The sequence below is a fragment of the Microplitis mediator genome, chromosome 7 (genome assembly GCF_029852145.1).
Source record: "Microplitis mediator isolate UGA2020A chromosome 7, iyMicMedi2.1, whole genome shotgun sequence".
NCBI lineage: Eukaryota > Metazoa > Arthropoda > Insecta > Hymenoptera > Braconidae > Microplitis > Microplitis mediator.
In genome coordinates, this window is record NC_079975.1 from 19917641 (window position 1) to 19935486 (window position 17846).

The following is a 17846-nucleotide window of genomic DNA, read 5'->3' on the forward strand; positions in this document are numbered from 1 at the left end:
TTTACAAACCGGAAACCGGTTTGGAGGTCGACTCGTGTGTGTTTATTATCTCGACACACAAGGCCCGACTATCAGTTGTTGTCCAAATTGAGTATTCATGTTTTGATTATTTTTTTTTTTTTCTGCTAATTAGTGAAGAAATTGAATTTAATTATACATTTTATACTTTGTAATTAAAATATGCAATAACACATTTCAAAAATTTTGTAATTAAAAATAAAAATAATACTCTGGTTTTAAATTTTCCTGGATTGAGATAAACGACTGCCCAATTTCGGAGCCCAGTAACTGAAGAATTTTATTTCTGACAGTTACTGGGTTCTGAAATTGGGCAGCCGTAAATCTGAAGGTATTAAAAAAAAAATTACATCACGCAGAAGTAAAAAAATACAAGTTTCAAGTTAACTCATATATATGTATATGAAAAAAAATTTTTAAAATAAGTGAATGCCCAAAAAAAAATTTCAAAGCACAAGTTTCCAAAAAATTGTATTATATCCTCAATGCTATTACGTATATTATATAAAATATAAATATAATACAGAGCCGAGTGCTCATCGTACCCGAATTTATGTCATGGTTCGCGAATTCGTGCTGGCAAACCGGCTCCGGCATCCTGATCCCGTCCCAATATACCGACCACCGACTCGAAACCCCTCAAACTGGTTCTCCGTATCTTGCTTTTATTTAGCAATTTCTTATTCTTATTTATTTATTTTTCAATCCTCATTTTTTTATCTTCTCTCCCTCGGTATCTCATACATTCGCGAGGTAGGTAAGGGCCGCAGCGCCAAGATAAAATACAAACGATTCAAAAGTTTGAAAAAAAAATTCTGCTCAAGGCTAAATAACGTAAGAATGCGCGTGTAGATCTAGAGGAAAATATTTATACCTGGCTCTATACTAATACACGTGATATATAAAAGTAACGGATCGTATTCAAAAGTTTCTAAGAACACTCGCCCGCTTCTTGATCGCCCACTCATCTAGTCGATTCGCTCCTCGTATTCATTTCATTACATATTATTTTTATTTTACATATATATATAACAGCTATTTTTTACACATAAATCATCGATTCATGGTGTGTTATCAATTATGATAGCGTAGCACTTAATAAATATATGTGTAGATTTATGTAAATATAATAATAAAATAAAATAGTAACACACTTTTTAAACTGTTGTATGCTAATTTAAACCCAACATATTGAACATTAATATGCTTACGGCATACTGCTGCTGTTATACCTCTTCATTTCATATTTATATATATATATTCATATATTTTTTGTTTCATTTGCCTTCAAGTAGATAGGGAGCCTACATGATCAGAAATTTTTACGAATTGCAGTTGCTCACAATCGTTAAATCCTGTGTAGGCGTTTGATATTGATATATATGTACATATATACATATGTGTGTGAGTGTAATATATGTATGTAGGTATGTAAATCGTGCGGTGATCAATAACACGAACGATCGATTGAATTGAGTCACGAATATGCGTGGTTTAATTTAACGATCACGTGGTAATAAAAAAACAAAATAAATTATGAAAATAAATAAATATTTTTTTTATTTATATTACTAAGTACATATGACTTTAATATTAATGTATGTACTTAGTGATTAATTTTTAGGAAAATAATGTATGAGCATAATTTTAGATAATAAAATTTTGCGTAGCTGAGTATTTTTGTTTACTCAATAAATAGAGAAGTGAATGAATTATTTATCAAATAAATTAATGGAGTGAAAAAATTTTTTTGACTCACAGGTGATCGATTTTTTTTTATGGTTAATTAGAGAACGATATCAAAATTCCGGATTAATAGACCAATGATCAACTGGCACTGCATTTTATTTTTAAATTTACACCGACGTTCACTTACCCATACAAAGTTTGGAAATTGGCCCTAGATTGGGCCATTACTAGGCCAAGAATGTCGATTAATGTCTCAGCAATGGAAATGTTCATTGGCCGATAAACGGCTTATAGCCGGGATGATAACCTCGGCCCATTAATGGCGCTCGACTATCAGCCGATTAATGGTAGCCAGCAATCAGCCAAGCAAACAAATAGATTTAATTAATAAAAAATTTTATTTTTATTATCTTAGTAGAATTCATGATCATTAACGTTTAAACTATTTAAGTGGGGTAAATGATGTGAAAAAAACTTGGTGAAAATTCTGCTGGGCTCTGGACGCGAACTGCCGTCCTTCTGATTGCTGGGTCTGAACACTGGCTACTGGACGAACCTACTAATTTTGAGCTGATACTTTAATATGATCTACTTATTCAGTCTACTTCAACAACAATCAATCATGGAACACTGATTCACCAACAGTAGCCCAACGTTGCGAACCGATAATCGGCCAGTCGTAAGCAGCCATTCATTGGCCAGCCATCGGCAGCGTCGTTTAAAAAATTAAACGGCTGCTGGTAATTAACCAGGTTTGGGCCATTACTAATCGCCAATGCTTGGCCGAGTGACGGCAGTCAGACATCGGCCGATCTACGGCATTTTTTCCATTAACGGCGACTTTGTATGGGATAATCACCCAATTATTTTTCTACGATTTAACTTTCATTCAAATGAATGAGTAATTTTGAAAATTAGTATTTTAATCTGCTGTTTAAAGTAAATAAATTTTAACTATTTCTCAACTTTCTCAAAACATTTAAATTTCACAAAGTATCGAATATAATGCAAAATAATGATCTATATAAAAAGTTTGCAATACAAATAGAAAGTTTTAAAAACTCTCTTTCTACAGAAAAATGCAAATAAATATTTAAAAAAAAAAGTTAATGAATCCACATCTAATTGTTCCGCCTCAAAAATTCGAAGATCAAAAAAAAAAAAAAACAATAATGGAAATTTCTAAATCATTATAATGTATAAAATTATTTTGTCCCACTATCCAATATGTAGACAAGTGTTTCTTTGCTTGTAATCCATACTTACAGATAAGCGAGTTGTTTACGTAAAATTAAGACAGCGATTTATATCTGACCCGAGTGAAATACTGTTTAAAAAAAAAAATTTCTCAAGTCAAACATAAAATATAAAAAAATTTATCACTCAAAAATTATACATTACATTTCAGGATCTACTTAATTATTTTTCTATTGCTATTATTAGTATAATTATTGCTGTAATAAATTTTGGAACACATACGCTAAGCCTATTTGTTCTAATTGGTCGTCTAGCTTAACTAACGAGGCCTTTTTTCATTTTTTCGCAGTTAGAAGTTAGAAGGCGTGATACCGCGATGACTCAGATGCCCTTCCGTTCGTTTCAATGCCAACCGACAAACGCTTATACTTGATTACATAGATACATATATATATATATAGGAATTAATATAGTGATTTAATATGAGTATAGTTTAAAGTCTGCTATCTATCTTCGAGTAGTTGTAGCTCTAGTTTTAGTCTTTATTATCTCTACTACAGTTCGATATATTACGACTTTATACTAATGCCTATAATGCGTTATCGCCTCAACTATTCGTTACAATTAACACTACACCTGGTAATTATCGCGTGCAGTTAATTTTATCAATATATTAAATTTATTTGACTTAAATTTGAAAAAAAAGTCGATTACTATTAATTATTTTTTTTTCTTCAATTAAACCGTCAATTATTGCTATTAAGTTGTACTGAGTAAAATAAATGGGGCATTTTACGATCATTGGATTTTTTTTATTTATTTGAAAATTAATTTTCTGAGCTTCCGAAAATATTTTTTTATTCAATTTTCATATCGCGCAATTTTTAATTTTTTTTTAATTAATTTTTGTATCAAGTATAATAATAACTTTACCCACATATTTTTTAATTTTATACAAAAATTGTTATTTTTATGAAAAACTCATGTAAAAACCTAGTTAATCATCGCATACACGGTACCCTGAATACTAAAGACTGATAAATGATGACCCAAGCTTACTGAGTGTGAGAAGAAAAAAATCTCTTCCGCCATCTAGCGGACAGTTAAAGTACCGAATTTCTCTAGTTTCTAAATAATGACTAATTTAAAAAACTATTTGTCGGGTTTTCTGAGGGCAAATTTATATCAAATATATTCATTGTTATAAATTTTAAAATGAGAAAATAAAAATTATCTGAAAATTAATTCAAATTCTTTTTTTTTTGTAATATTTCTATATTTTAAAAGTTAAAATAGGGTCGTCAAGGACGTCAAACAAAGAGTGATTAAAAAGCCGCCCCTCAGTGTATCCATCCCTTGGATGTCGACGTCACGTGGCGGGAAGATTACTGCTAGCAAGGAGCATGATTGTGGCATGACATATCGCCTCGGGCCTCTGGCAAGTTAGACGGGTTTATAATAATCTTTTGTGCACGTATAGTTCAGTGCAACTCAAAAATACTACAGTATATAAACAATATAAATAACAAAAATTTAAGTTATAAATATATAACACTAAATAATTTCATATTTTTAGTTTGGTTTTTAAATTGTCTGCTGTATGCTCAAGTGACAGACTAATCTTTTGTGAAATATGCTGTATTATTTAGTTTGCACGCATTAAGTATTTTTACGTCTGTGCAAATTTGCTAGTAATGCCTTTAAATTTTTAAAGAATATAATCATTTTATAATTTGAGCAAATTTATGTACTTTAAATATTTACTGACGTCAAAAAAAAAGTTTTTAATTTTTTCTAACCTTGAATTTACTTAAATTAGACATTTGTCATTTTTCGAATAATGAAATAAATTATATGTTGGAATAATTTGTTCACATCTGTAATGACGAACAAAAATTATAAAAGAAATTAATTATTAATATTTTAGATGAAATGGTCTACGAAAATTTGCAAGTGATCGCGTAACCTCAAAATTTCGACAATCATATTTTTATCATTATTAAAATCATTTGATAAAAAAATAAGATATCTAACGAATGGAATTTCTAAATTCACGTCTGAAATGCCTGAAAAAAAATAATTTGAATCAACAAGCTGTTTATTGTGAGCGTGAGAACTAAGAAAAAATCCCAGGTGACCGAACTTGTTAATCAACTCTAATAATAGTATATCTGTAAGAATGACTCATAAATAACGGATTAAAACATCGTTTATAAATTAAGTGTTAACGCTTACTACAAAATATAAATTAGATTACATAATTCTAAATCCGCCCGAGTTTATTTCGGCACCAAATAAAACTGTATAAATTAGTTTTTAAAAACTAGTTTTCGAAATAGATCTAAGCCATCTAGAAAAATGGGATTAGGTCCGTCTTGCAACATCGATCCTTTTTGCCCATAAAATATTTTAAAAACTTGCGGCTTAGAAGCCAGAGCTCTAGGTAGAGAGTCTAGCCATGAGAATAGATGTTACGACACTCGATCTTTTTTTTGTCTATTCTACATTCTCCTTTTTAAGGATAAAGTCAAGAAAAAAGAGGATAAAGATAAAGAAGAGCTTCCCTCGGGCTTCTAACCCTTTTACCATCAGAGGTTCATAATTCAATGTTGTAAATTTTCTTCCAAGCTTTTTCTAGCACTTTCTTAAGAAGCTTTTGTACCTCTCAAGATTTTTAAAAAATGTTTAAGTGGAAAAAATAATAAAATTTAAAAATTATGATCTGCAGAAAACTTCTAATTGTCGATCGACGCAATATTCAACGGGGTCTGAATTTTTTCTCTATCACACTCAAGTCAACGAACAGTACATCCTTGTTGCACTTGCGCAGTAAATGGGAACTTCGTCTACGTTTTTTTTCTCAAACAAATGAACATTTTTTAAGAATGAAAACGCAGATTGCTGGATCGCAGAGTAATGCATCGAGTTTCGTCCTTAATTTTGCGTTTTGAGGTTTTGTTTAAGAGAAAAGCTTGGACAGAATTTACTTTAGGAGGGTTTTAAAGAAAGATAGATAATAATGGTTGCAGGTGTACCAATACTGTAAGCAAAAAATAAAAAAGTGTTGACAATAGACGAGGAACCAGGATGTCCGGTGTTTAACGTCGTAGAATAATATTATGGAATATATATATAGAAGGACATTGAATGAGAAGACTACGATAGTATAAGCAGTAACAAGTGCGTAATTTATTAGCTTAAATGAATACGAAAGTAAGGATGGAACAAAAGAGATAAGAAATAAGAGAAAAGAGAGAAGAGAGAAGAGGAAAAACGCGAGACGCAAATTAAGTAACGACGTGAGGACATTTGCTTTTGTACTATTCGTTTGTTGTCGGTCTTGTTGTTTTGTGTCTCGGCTGATTATCGTACTGACGGTGTCTACGGATGCTAATGTCGGAGAAAAGTTTTTTTTTTTCTTTTTCTCAAGTTTAGTACCGGAGGATAGTAATGAGAATCGACGCACTGACAATGAGGAGTCGAAAGAAGAGGACGAAATCCTATGGGAGTTGTACACTCGCTTAAATAATTGTTTGCGATAATGCGAGACTTTAATCAGGGGAAATAAAGTTTATGTTACGGTTCTTTTGTACTGATATTGCTTACATTTGTCCTAATGGATATGGCATGTTGTATTGATGATTCTTAACTTATCTCAAGGGATCCACTATTTATATACATATATTCAATTAGATTAGTTTGTTTATCCGAATAATGTCACTCCAAGTATTTTAGGAACCGACAAGTTTACAAATTAAAGCAATTTTTTATACTTAATCGGAAAATAAAAATTTTTACATCTTTTGCGCAACGAAAATTAAAAAAATTTATGTAATTCGACTGCTCAAGGGGTAGCTAAGGGTGGCCTTTAATTATCGGCTAAAATACCAGCATCTACTCGGAAAAAAATAAATAGTAAATGCAACATGATGCAGTCTTGGTATTGCATCCACATGATTTGTCATGTTTTGGCTACATGACAATCATGTTGCGGTAGCATGAGAAAAATCATGTGGCAGCAACATGATTTTCATGTAGCCTTAATAGCATAAAATTAAGCTGCAACAACTAAATATTTATGCTTCAGAAAAATGATTTATTATCAAGCAACAATCAAGCAAAAAATCGATTTTTTGAAAATTCTGACTACCCCTAACCCCTTAAGCAAAAATATCATCTACAAATGATTTAATTTGATAATTTACTCTAATTTTCATCTGCAATATTATGAATCCGAAAAAATCTAGTTGCTTGATAATAAATAATTTTTCTGAAGCATAAATATTTAGTTGTTGCAGCTTAATTTTATGCTACTAAGGCTACATGAAAATCATGTTGCTGCCACATGATTTTTCTCATGCTACCGCAACATGATTGTCATGTAGCCGAAACATGACAAATCATGTTGCTGCCACATGATTTTCTCATGTTACCGCAACATGATTATCATGTAGCCGAAACATGACAAATCATGTGGATGCAACATGATTTCATCATGTTTATTTACCAAGACTGCATCATGTTGCATTTACTATATATTTATTTTTTTCCGTGTACATGCGAAAAATTTTAGAAATCTAGATCCAGTAGATTTTTCACACCAATTTTTTTTTTCGTTGCGCAAAAAACGTTTTGATCTTCAGGTACATAAATTTTTTGTCGCATCTTAAATGGACTACTGTTAATAGTCTAATTAATTAATGAAGTCAGAGTCGCTTCCACTGGTTAAATTATTTTCGAACTAGCGGGTCTACCAAATATTTTAACAATTACTAGCCGTCGATAACACGAAATATTTATGAATTTCTTTATTACTTCTGTCGTAAATTATACGAGCGTTTGAGATGTGCGCAGGATTCCTGATACTCTTCTAAATTTAAACTGACTCGTTATTACTTCAGATAATTAGAAAAAAAAAAAATTCAACTTAAAATATCCTTGAAAAATGAATAAATAATAAATATATATGAATACTATCATACACGGTTTATATATACCGGTTCACGACATGATTAACGATAGGTGGTTATGTTAGATTAATAATCTCCAGCGTATGAGCCAGACTCAAGAAATACGATCCTCAGTTACCGCACAAAGCAAAAAATTTTTTTTATCTCAATTGATACCTCAAAAAAAATAATGTAACCGGTACAAAAACATGTTCTCGCGTAATATCTTTCATTAATCGACATCCTTATCTTGCGGTCTTAATTTTCTGCACCATATATTTATGCCTCATTTAATTTTAATTTTAATAACCAGAATATCTTACACCTTTAAGAAGTAAATCCTATAAAAATATACTTACATACTCGAGTTATTTTTATTTATCCAAGGAAATATACATATATATACGCCTTATATTATGTCAATGCAACAAAATCTGTAGCTGACACACGTCGCGATAACAAGCACTAGCATATAACAGCCACAGCAAGTAAACTTTTTTTTCAACCCCCATGTCAACATTGGGATATAATTTGGACGTAGCAAATGTTATATGCTCTTATATATCCCTCTACTTTATATATTATATTTAATAATAATAATAATAAAATGTGTAATATGTGGATAGACGTATTTTTTTGGCAAGTGTTGAAGGGCCGAAATTATAAGGGATGAAAATATTTAAGCGAGATGAAAAAATTTTTTTATGGGGCAGTATGACCACCCGTAGATCTCAAGGCTTTGGGAAGGAGCAATCAAGTACAAATGAAATGAAATAAAATTAAATGAAAAGGGATCTGTCAATCGTGTCCGCAAATACTCCCGAGTGTTCCGGACGGGTCTGGAATGAGAGGGGATAGGGCTGCAAAATGTGAGAACTTTGGTGTCAGAATCAACACTTTAGACCGCCCTGGCCAACCCACCCCTTTTTAGTCCCTTTTAAGTATTTTTTTAGACTCGCCCTTTTTTATATTATTTAACTTATTTTTTTTTTTTTTTTACTTTCTTCATTTTGTGTTTAACGTTGAATGCAATTCTTACTCGTGTCACGTTCCCCGATCGCCTTTGAAGCCAAAGCTGACTTGGCTGATGGCGCTTTCCCCTTGACGAATTCGAGTGCCAGAAACAAGGGGCAATTTTTCTTGAAATTGAATTTTAGCATCTAAAAGGTACAGCAGTCAGTCAATGTGGGAGGACGACATCAGGAGAGAATAAATGTAAGTGTGTGTGGGTGAGGGTAAGGACGATGGTAAGGGCGATGGTGAGGGGAAATAAATTAAGGAATGAAGAGAGAAACTAATGTAAGGCGTTCATGCCTACGGCCATGATAACCTTGAGAATGAAAATAAAATAAATAAACTAAAAAGAGGGTATTTCAGTGTTCAGTAGACCGCGAATAGATTCGTTGATACTGAGTTCGTGGAATCAATTGACTTTTGGGCTTGATTAAATGCTTGTTTGACAATCCCACTAGCTAAGTGTCAGAGTCACGTTCATCGCTAACCGGAAAATCGATTTTTTTTTTCGTTTTTTTTTTTTTTTTTGTTAGTAAACAAATTAATTTGACAGCTTAATTAGGGCATAATTATTTATATTTGTTATTCATCGTAATTAAGTAAGAGGTTTATGATTAAATTTTAAATGATAAATTTTTTTTTTGTTCGAGACATTAAATTGGTAATGACTCACAGTTGGATGTGGGTGAATTAATTTTTTTTAATAATGCTTTTAATATGATAAAAAGACGCCGAATTAAATTCGTGGAAGTTGATATTGCGTCCTTGCGGGCTTCCTTCTATTCTATTTCATGTTTTTCTATTGTATTTCGGGTTATTTGATATGAGTGTCTGTTTGACACAATAGTTGATTTTTTAATTAGCGGCAAACTTATTAATTATAGTTTTAAATTTTAATTTAATCGCGTGATGAATAAATTCGAGTTTATTAATTCGATAAAATATCTTTTTAAAAATTTGATTCAAGTAATCAGCGAACCGTTACACAGAAAAAAAAATATTTCTTTATCCCAAGAAATTTTTTTTCAAGTTGTAAGAAAAATTTTATTTTCTACTCATAATGAAAAAAATTTCTTAGGGTAAATAAAAATTTTTTGCGCTAAGAAATCCTTTTCTTCTGTGTATAAAATTTCAATTAATGCCCGGGAACTTGTCTAAGATTTGAAAAAAAGACGACATTTAAATTTTATGATACTAAAGTTAGCCAACGTCTTATAAATTTTAGATTTTTTTCAAAGCGATAGTTTATAAAAAAAAAACATTTTGAAAAATTGCACTCATAGTTTTTTAAATTTTTTACATGTGCATATTTTTAGTTTCTTTTTTTTTACAATTGATTTCTTGAAAAAAAAAAATCCGAAAATTGTTAATCGTCTGTTAACTTATGATCTTGAAATTAGCAGACAATTGACAATTTTTGGATTTTTTTTTCTACGATTTAATTTATAAAAAAATAAAAAATAAAAATATGCACATGTAGAAAATTTAAAAAACTACAAGTGCAATTTTTAAAATATTTTTTTTCTTTTAAATTTATGGTTTTAAAGGAAATCAAAAAATTATTGGACGTCGGCAAACTTCAGTATCATATTAACTTCAGGATCGTTAAATTTTTTACTTTAAAAATAAAATAAATTAATTTTGTAAAATTTAAAGTAAAAATAAAAGTAATTAATAACAAAATTTCTAATGGAATAGTAACTGGAGGTAGAGTTAGTTGAATATGTGTGTTTTATAGGATTTATCTTGAGGTAAACACGAACGTTAACAAACCAATTAGCAGTAAACTACGAACAGCTACAATAATTTATAGTCTCTTACACACAATAACTTGTCTTTAATGCCGGTCCTCTCTGTTGCTCTATCTTTTAACAGTATGTACATTATACGGCATACAGCATATATATAATAATATATATATTCAGCAGCTACAGCAAGTAAAATAGAATGGAAGTAAAGAGAACTTCTTCTTCGATTGCCTCGCTTACCTTCACTTGCGTTTATGTTTTGTCCCTAATGTAATGTAGAGGGACCATTCTGCTGTAGTTATATTCAAAGTTAAGACAAACTTACGTACTCAACTACGGTGATATTTATACCCATGCATATATACAAAGGGCACACACACATATATGTGAGTGTAAACAACTAACTTTATATTTCACGGAAAATGGCCCAAGATAACGGCTCCCTTGTAAACATATCTACACTTAAACCAAACGGCAGTCTTAAATTTTTTAAACTTATAATCAGATAAATTATACTTGTAAGGTAAATATTATATTTAATATAAAAATATTAACTTTTTTTTATCGAAAACTAAACAGAAAGTCATTTTTTTTAATGAAATGTTTGAATAATTTTTTCAATATTTGAATTTCCCGCGCATTTACAAAAAATGCAATCAACGGGATTCGTTCTGTGTTCCTTCGCTTAGCGACACTTTTGATACTTTCTTCTTAATTTTTCATTATTGGTACAGCGTAAAAAAATTTTTATCAAAAAAAAAATGGATCCATTTTTTTAAAATAAAAAAAAAAACCAAAGAAAAAAATTTTGGAGTCTTTATAAAATAAAACAAAAAGTTTTTTCAAAATTAGTTTGAACGGGATTCGAACTCCGTAACTTGACGTCACGAGATATGATAAGTGACTAAAAATTTTCGCATCAATTATCGGAATTAATTGATAAAAATTTGATTTCATTGAGAAAAAAAAAATATTTATGTATACAAGTGAATTATGAAGTTTAATTCATATATGTACATATTTAAATAAATGACATTGGTCAATGATAAAAAAAAGTCGATGGATATTTGAAAACAAAGATGTCTTTTTTTTTTTGGTGATAATGAATGCAGTTAAATTTAACGTTTTCCGAATACGTAATATTGTGTCGACGCAAGCTCATTAAATAAACACATTTGGTTGGCGTTAACAGAAAAGGACTGACGACTCGGTATGTTCATGAATGTTAATGGAAGTATACTGAGGACAACACTCACTATTATAATCATTGTTATTGTTATTATAATTATTATCAAGTGAGAACTATGTAATGATACAAACAATACAACACAGCGCGATTTGTAAATTATTCAACATTTACATAAATTCGGCAATCGCTTAGCTGACGTCTGCTTCCCATAGTGTATTAAATATACTAATTATTTACAAAAAACAAAAAATATTACTGAATTAGAAAATTAATTAAATTTTACATCCAAATTATAACAATTTTCGAATTTTTTTTTTTCAACATTTTAATTGAAAAAAAAAAAAAAAAAAAAAAAAAAATAGGCACATGTAGAAAATTAAAAAAACTATAGGTGCAATTTTTTGAAACATTTCTTTTTTTAATTTATCGTTATTAAAAAAATTCACGAAATATGACGTTGGATAATTATGATACTAAAGTTAGTAGACAATCAATAGTTTTTGGATTTTTTTTTTCAATAAATCAATTATTTAAAAAAAAAAAAAATGCACATGTCAAAAATTAAAAAAACTCTAAGTGCAATTTTTTTGAATATTTTTTTTTTAATTTATCGTTTGTAAAAAAAATCCAAACATAATTTGACGTCAGCTAAGTCCAGTATCATTTTTAAATTAAATTAATAAACGAAAAATTTAGTAATTTCATTAAAATAAATTATTCAAATTAATTAATAAATTATGAAATCTCATTAAAGGCAAATTTATTTTTGTGACTACAAAGAAATAAAAAGTTTAATTAAATAATATCCTCAAATTTAAATCTAAAGAAATGTGGAAAAGTAACTTAGAAATATCTTGCAAAAAAAAAAAAAACTAGAGTGGAGTACAGCGAAAATTAAAGCCTTATGTTGCCTCGTCTTTAAGACATCCTTGAGCCTGAAGATACCGAGGGTCGGAGTTCACGGTCATCCTCTCAACTTCTCGTCACCCTCTACTCTATACTCGCTCATTTTCTACACAATATTACTCAACACTAACGCGTTTTACTCGTAAAAAAAAATAGTTACTCTCAGATATTAATATCAAACATACAAAAAAAATTTATTTAGTTTATCATAAAATCAATTAATTAAATTTCATAATTTATTTATTATTTTTTCTCTCATTATCTTATCAAAATATCTTCAATTAATTACATCATTTTTTATCACTCCTTTAACAAATAAAAATATTATGATAAAAACAAAAATATTAAATAATTTTTTTTTTATTATTATTTAATAAATAAATATATATATTTAATATTTAACTGACAGATAACACATGTATATATTTACACTAGGTTTTCTTTAATAAGTTAAATAAACATAAAATAATAATAATAAAAAATACGAAAATAATTAACGAATAGGAATGTCGAAATTTGAAAATATTTATCTTATATTTTGTAAGACACGGCGACCTTGACCGGTGAAATAGCTCTCCTTCGATCTTTGGTTATATTTGTTTAAACGAAAAGGGAATAAGAAAAAAAAATACGTTTAAAAGTTAAGATAAAAACTCTTGAGATATTTCATCTCGCGTTTCGCGTCTCGCGTCTCAAGTCTCAAGTTTTGTGTCTCAGTCTCGCGTTATGTTTAACAAGAGCATCTCTCCTCTACTCGACAGATATACGAGCTGGTGAATTTTTAGCAAAGTCATTTTTATTTTTCACAGACTCAACTCTTTAACCGCGAGTTGCCGCGAATATTTGAAAAAATGTTTGAATGTCAGTTTCATTTTTATTTAAATTTAAATTTAAATTAATTAGTAATTTTTTTTTATAGATTAATGATAGACTTCCGCTGACGGAAAGTAATTCTTGTATTTCACGATTTGTGATAGACTTAAATTTCGTTTATGTAAGCATGTTTGTAGATGAAAAACTAAGAAAGAGAGAAGTATAATAAAAATAAATAAAATATATATATATATATATATATATATATATATATATATATATATATATATATATATATATATATATATATGTAACTCTGATAACGGTTATCAGTTACTCAATAAGTGCTTCACCATCTTTTGAACGGCAAATATTAATCATGAATATATATAGTACTTGAAACTATTAAAAATATAAAAACAAGTGCGAAAAAAAAAATTCAGACATTAAACATCAGGCTGTTTAAATATATAGTCTTCATCGAATTATTAAACTCATAAATTCATAATATTTCTTCTATTCTACATATTTAAGCCACCGGGGTAAAATGGAACACTATCATAAATAAAAAAAAAAATTTTATCTGAATTCTAATGAGAGTGAATGTAGCAGGCATCAGACAAATGTAAAATTATAAATAAATGGAGTAAATAATTTAAAAAATTATATTTATAAAAAATGCACTTATTAATTTTTGAATTTTTTAAATGCGCATTTTTCTAAAATTTTATTTTTTTAATTATTTCCTCTATTGATTAATAATTTAAATTTGTCTGATGTCTATTTAATTTTTTTTTTAATTGAGAGAATTTAAATAAATTTTGAAAAAACAAAATTTGGATGGAAAGTTTGGATACGCGACTCTTGAGATGATTAATTAACCCCATCTTAGACAAATTTTTTTTTTCAAATGGAGACTCAATTTGACAAATTTCTCCTATTTTATTTTAGAGTAAAAGTAATTTTGGATGTTAATATTTTGGAGTTTAAAAAAATATTTTATTTGAAATGGAGAAAAAAAGTGATTAAATAAATTTAAAAAAAATAAATTCTCACACTTGATTATGCACATCCGGGATACGAAAGAAAAAAAATAAGGCCAATGAGACAACGATCAGAAGAGTATAGAAAGAATATAAGAAAGAAAGTAAAGAGCGAAAAAAAAATACTGTGAAAACTTTTGTGCACCAAAATATTGTTTACAAAAGTAGTGAGTGTGGAAAATAAAAATTTTTTGCAGGCAATTATTAAAAAAAAAAAAAGCAAAAATTGGCACAGATTTTAAGGGAAATAAACATAATTATAGATGGTAATTTTAATAAATATTTGCAAGATGTGAATTTAAATGCATCGTGAATCGCGAATAGCAGCTTGGATGCGGTTGGCCTTGAAGAATAAAGCTGAGCCCTAGTGTGGCGAACTAAACCATTCGTCCTGGGTCTGCCCTAAAGACTAAAGAGGGAGTGAGAGAATCTATACACGTGGCCCTGAGAATGTGGCCACGGTCAAGGCTACAACGGGGAAGCCGGCCCTTTCCCCCCGCTGTCACGCATGGTTGCCCATCGCAGACATATCTACAAGATTCTCCTCCTCCTTTAACCTCCTTCTCATCCTCCTCTTCCTCTACCCCCTCATCCTTGGCCATTACCTCTTTCCTTTCGCCTCTACACTCTTTTATTATTATTCCCTCTTCCGTGATAAACATGCGAACATTTTTTTAACATATCACGTTTTTATGATACTCTTTCATGATAAAAATAATCAACAAATACTAACAGGAAATATTCAAATATATTAATATTCAAATCGAACACTTTAATTATTTACATTCCTCAACATTAATTTATTATTTTTGGCAAATTTCTATTGAATCAAAGAGATTTTTCGGTAAAAGTGATCAAAAAATAAAAAAATTATGAATCCTAAAAATGCACACCTCAGATAATCACAATAATTAAAATTTATCAGCTGTTGCCTTCAAAATTTTCTACTCTGATTTAAAAATTTGTATTAAAAATGCACACCCTCGAGGTATGCAAAATATCATAGAAGTGTGCAATTTTTTAAATTAATGATTTCATGACTCAACGTTATGAATTCTATGGAATAAAAAAAACTTTTTCAGTTAAAAATTATCAAAAAATTATAAACCCCAAGAATGCACACCTCAAATAATCATAATAATAATATTTATCAGCTGTCACATTCGAATTTTCTACTGATTTTAAAATTCTTCTAAAAAATTGTAATGAAAAATACACACCCTCGACCCCAAGGTGTGCAAAATATCATAAAAGTGTGCAATTTGTTTTTTATTAATTATTCTATGACTCAACGTTTTGGTTTTTATGGAATCAAAATATTATTTTCACTTAAAAATGATCAAAAAATTATAAAACCCAAAAATGCACACCTCAAAAGATTATAATAAGTAAAGTTTATCAGCTGTTACATTTAGAATTTTCTATCTTGATGTAAACATTTTTCTAAAAAATGCACACCCTCGACCCTGAAGTGTGCAAAATATTATAAAGGTGTGCAATTTTTTTTGTAATCATTTTATGACTCAACGTATTGCATACCCCTAATATAATAATTATCCATCAATTATTAAAAATTTTTCGAATTGAAAATTCATGAGTAACTTAAAGATTCGTAAACAGAGCACACCATTTAAAGTAATAAATTTAAATGGAAAAAATTAAACTATCCAGATGACAAATAAATACTTCTAACCACATGTATGTTTATAAATATGTAATACAGCTTAATGCGATAAAGGTGTGGTCTGTGACGAAGAATCTACGACTACAGCTCAGCTGTTCCATAGTATTATCTCTCTTATATATAAAGACCAGAAGTAAGAAAATAATAAAAAAAATAAAATAAAATAAAACAAGTTTATGTTTTCCGAGGGCTCTATAAATAGAACAAAATAAAACAAATCGAGGGCAGACGCGGATAAAAAAATATATCCACGATCATAACCGTTTACTATACAATTAAATGGATAAAAAATATGAAAACATAACGAGAAAAAAAAAATTTCTAAGCGTTCATTCATGGTTCATGGCAAACTACGAATATATATATGTATATATATATACAAATATGCGAATGTCTATATAATCAATATGAACGATTCTACGCGTCGAAAAAAGTCTTTCTTGTCCTTGAAGGCGAATAAATGAGAATAAAAAAAAGGATGTTGATGTCAGGCCCACGATTTTTATTTTATTTTTCAAGTTCACATCATATGTAGTATTTCGAATCCCTACTACACTTCTTTCACTGCGAAAACAACAACAAACCTCTCGACCGGTTTCGGTTGGTTTCTTTTTTTAGCCCTGGTCTGTATACTTTTGTTGAGTATGTGTAACGACGAAGAGAGATAAAAAATATGGGAATAAAAATAAAATAAAAGATAACAAGCCTGAAAGGAATGTATATACCATATATACGCATATGTATATGTATGTGGATATATGTATGTAAGACTGCTGGGTTCACATCAACTAAATCTATTGGACAGTAAAAATTAAATACGTACGATAGAGAAGAAACTATCGTTGGTATATAAAATGTAGTTGGATTTAAGTTGCCTGCTCTATAGATCCACGAACGATAGATCGGATCGAGTTTCAAAGACGTACCGAGTTGGCTTCTGATTGTGTCAGATTATATTTATCGTCGATACAAAATAGATTTTTATAAAAAAAAGTATAAAAATAATAATAATACTGAAGTTAGCAGACAGTTAACAATTTTTGAATTTTTTTTTCTACAATTTAGTTTTTAAAAAATAAAAAACTAAAAAAATGCACATGTAGAGAATCAAAAAACCTGTAGGTGCAAATTTTTTTTTTTAAATTTATGGTTTGTAAAAAAAATTTACAAATCATCAGACGTCAGCTTATTATGATCCTGAAGTTAGCAGACGATTAAGAATTTTTGAATTTTTTTTTTCACAATTTGATTTAAAAAAAAAAAAAGTAAAAAAATGCACATTTAGGAAATTTAATAAACTATAGGTGCAATTTTTTGAAATACTTCTTTTTTTAATTTTTCGTATTCAAAACAATCCACAAACAATAATTATAATATTTAAATTTAGTCATTAATATGTCAAGAGAATTTTTTTTTTTTTAAATAAAAATATTTTTGAATTTACGGTCGATTAGATTTTTGAAATTTTTAATTTATTTGCAATCAAATTATTTTTATGTTAAACAGTAATTTATTCATTCAATTATTATGACAGTTTTGATATATTGTTATACTATATTTATGCTTAAATTACGATGTTATCGTAATTTAAATTTA

At 29.0% G+C, this 17846-nt stretch overlaps 1 protein-coding gene across 1 annotated transcript in view; it reads right to left on the bottom strand.

Moving 5' to 3' along the window:
* The window catches only part of LOC130672301 (headcase protein), a 121176-nt gene that overhangs the window by 100148 nt on the left and 3182 nt on the right, over positions 1–17846 (bottom strand). The window lies entirely within an intron of this gene.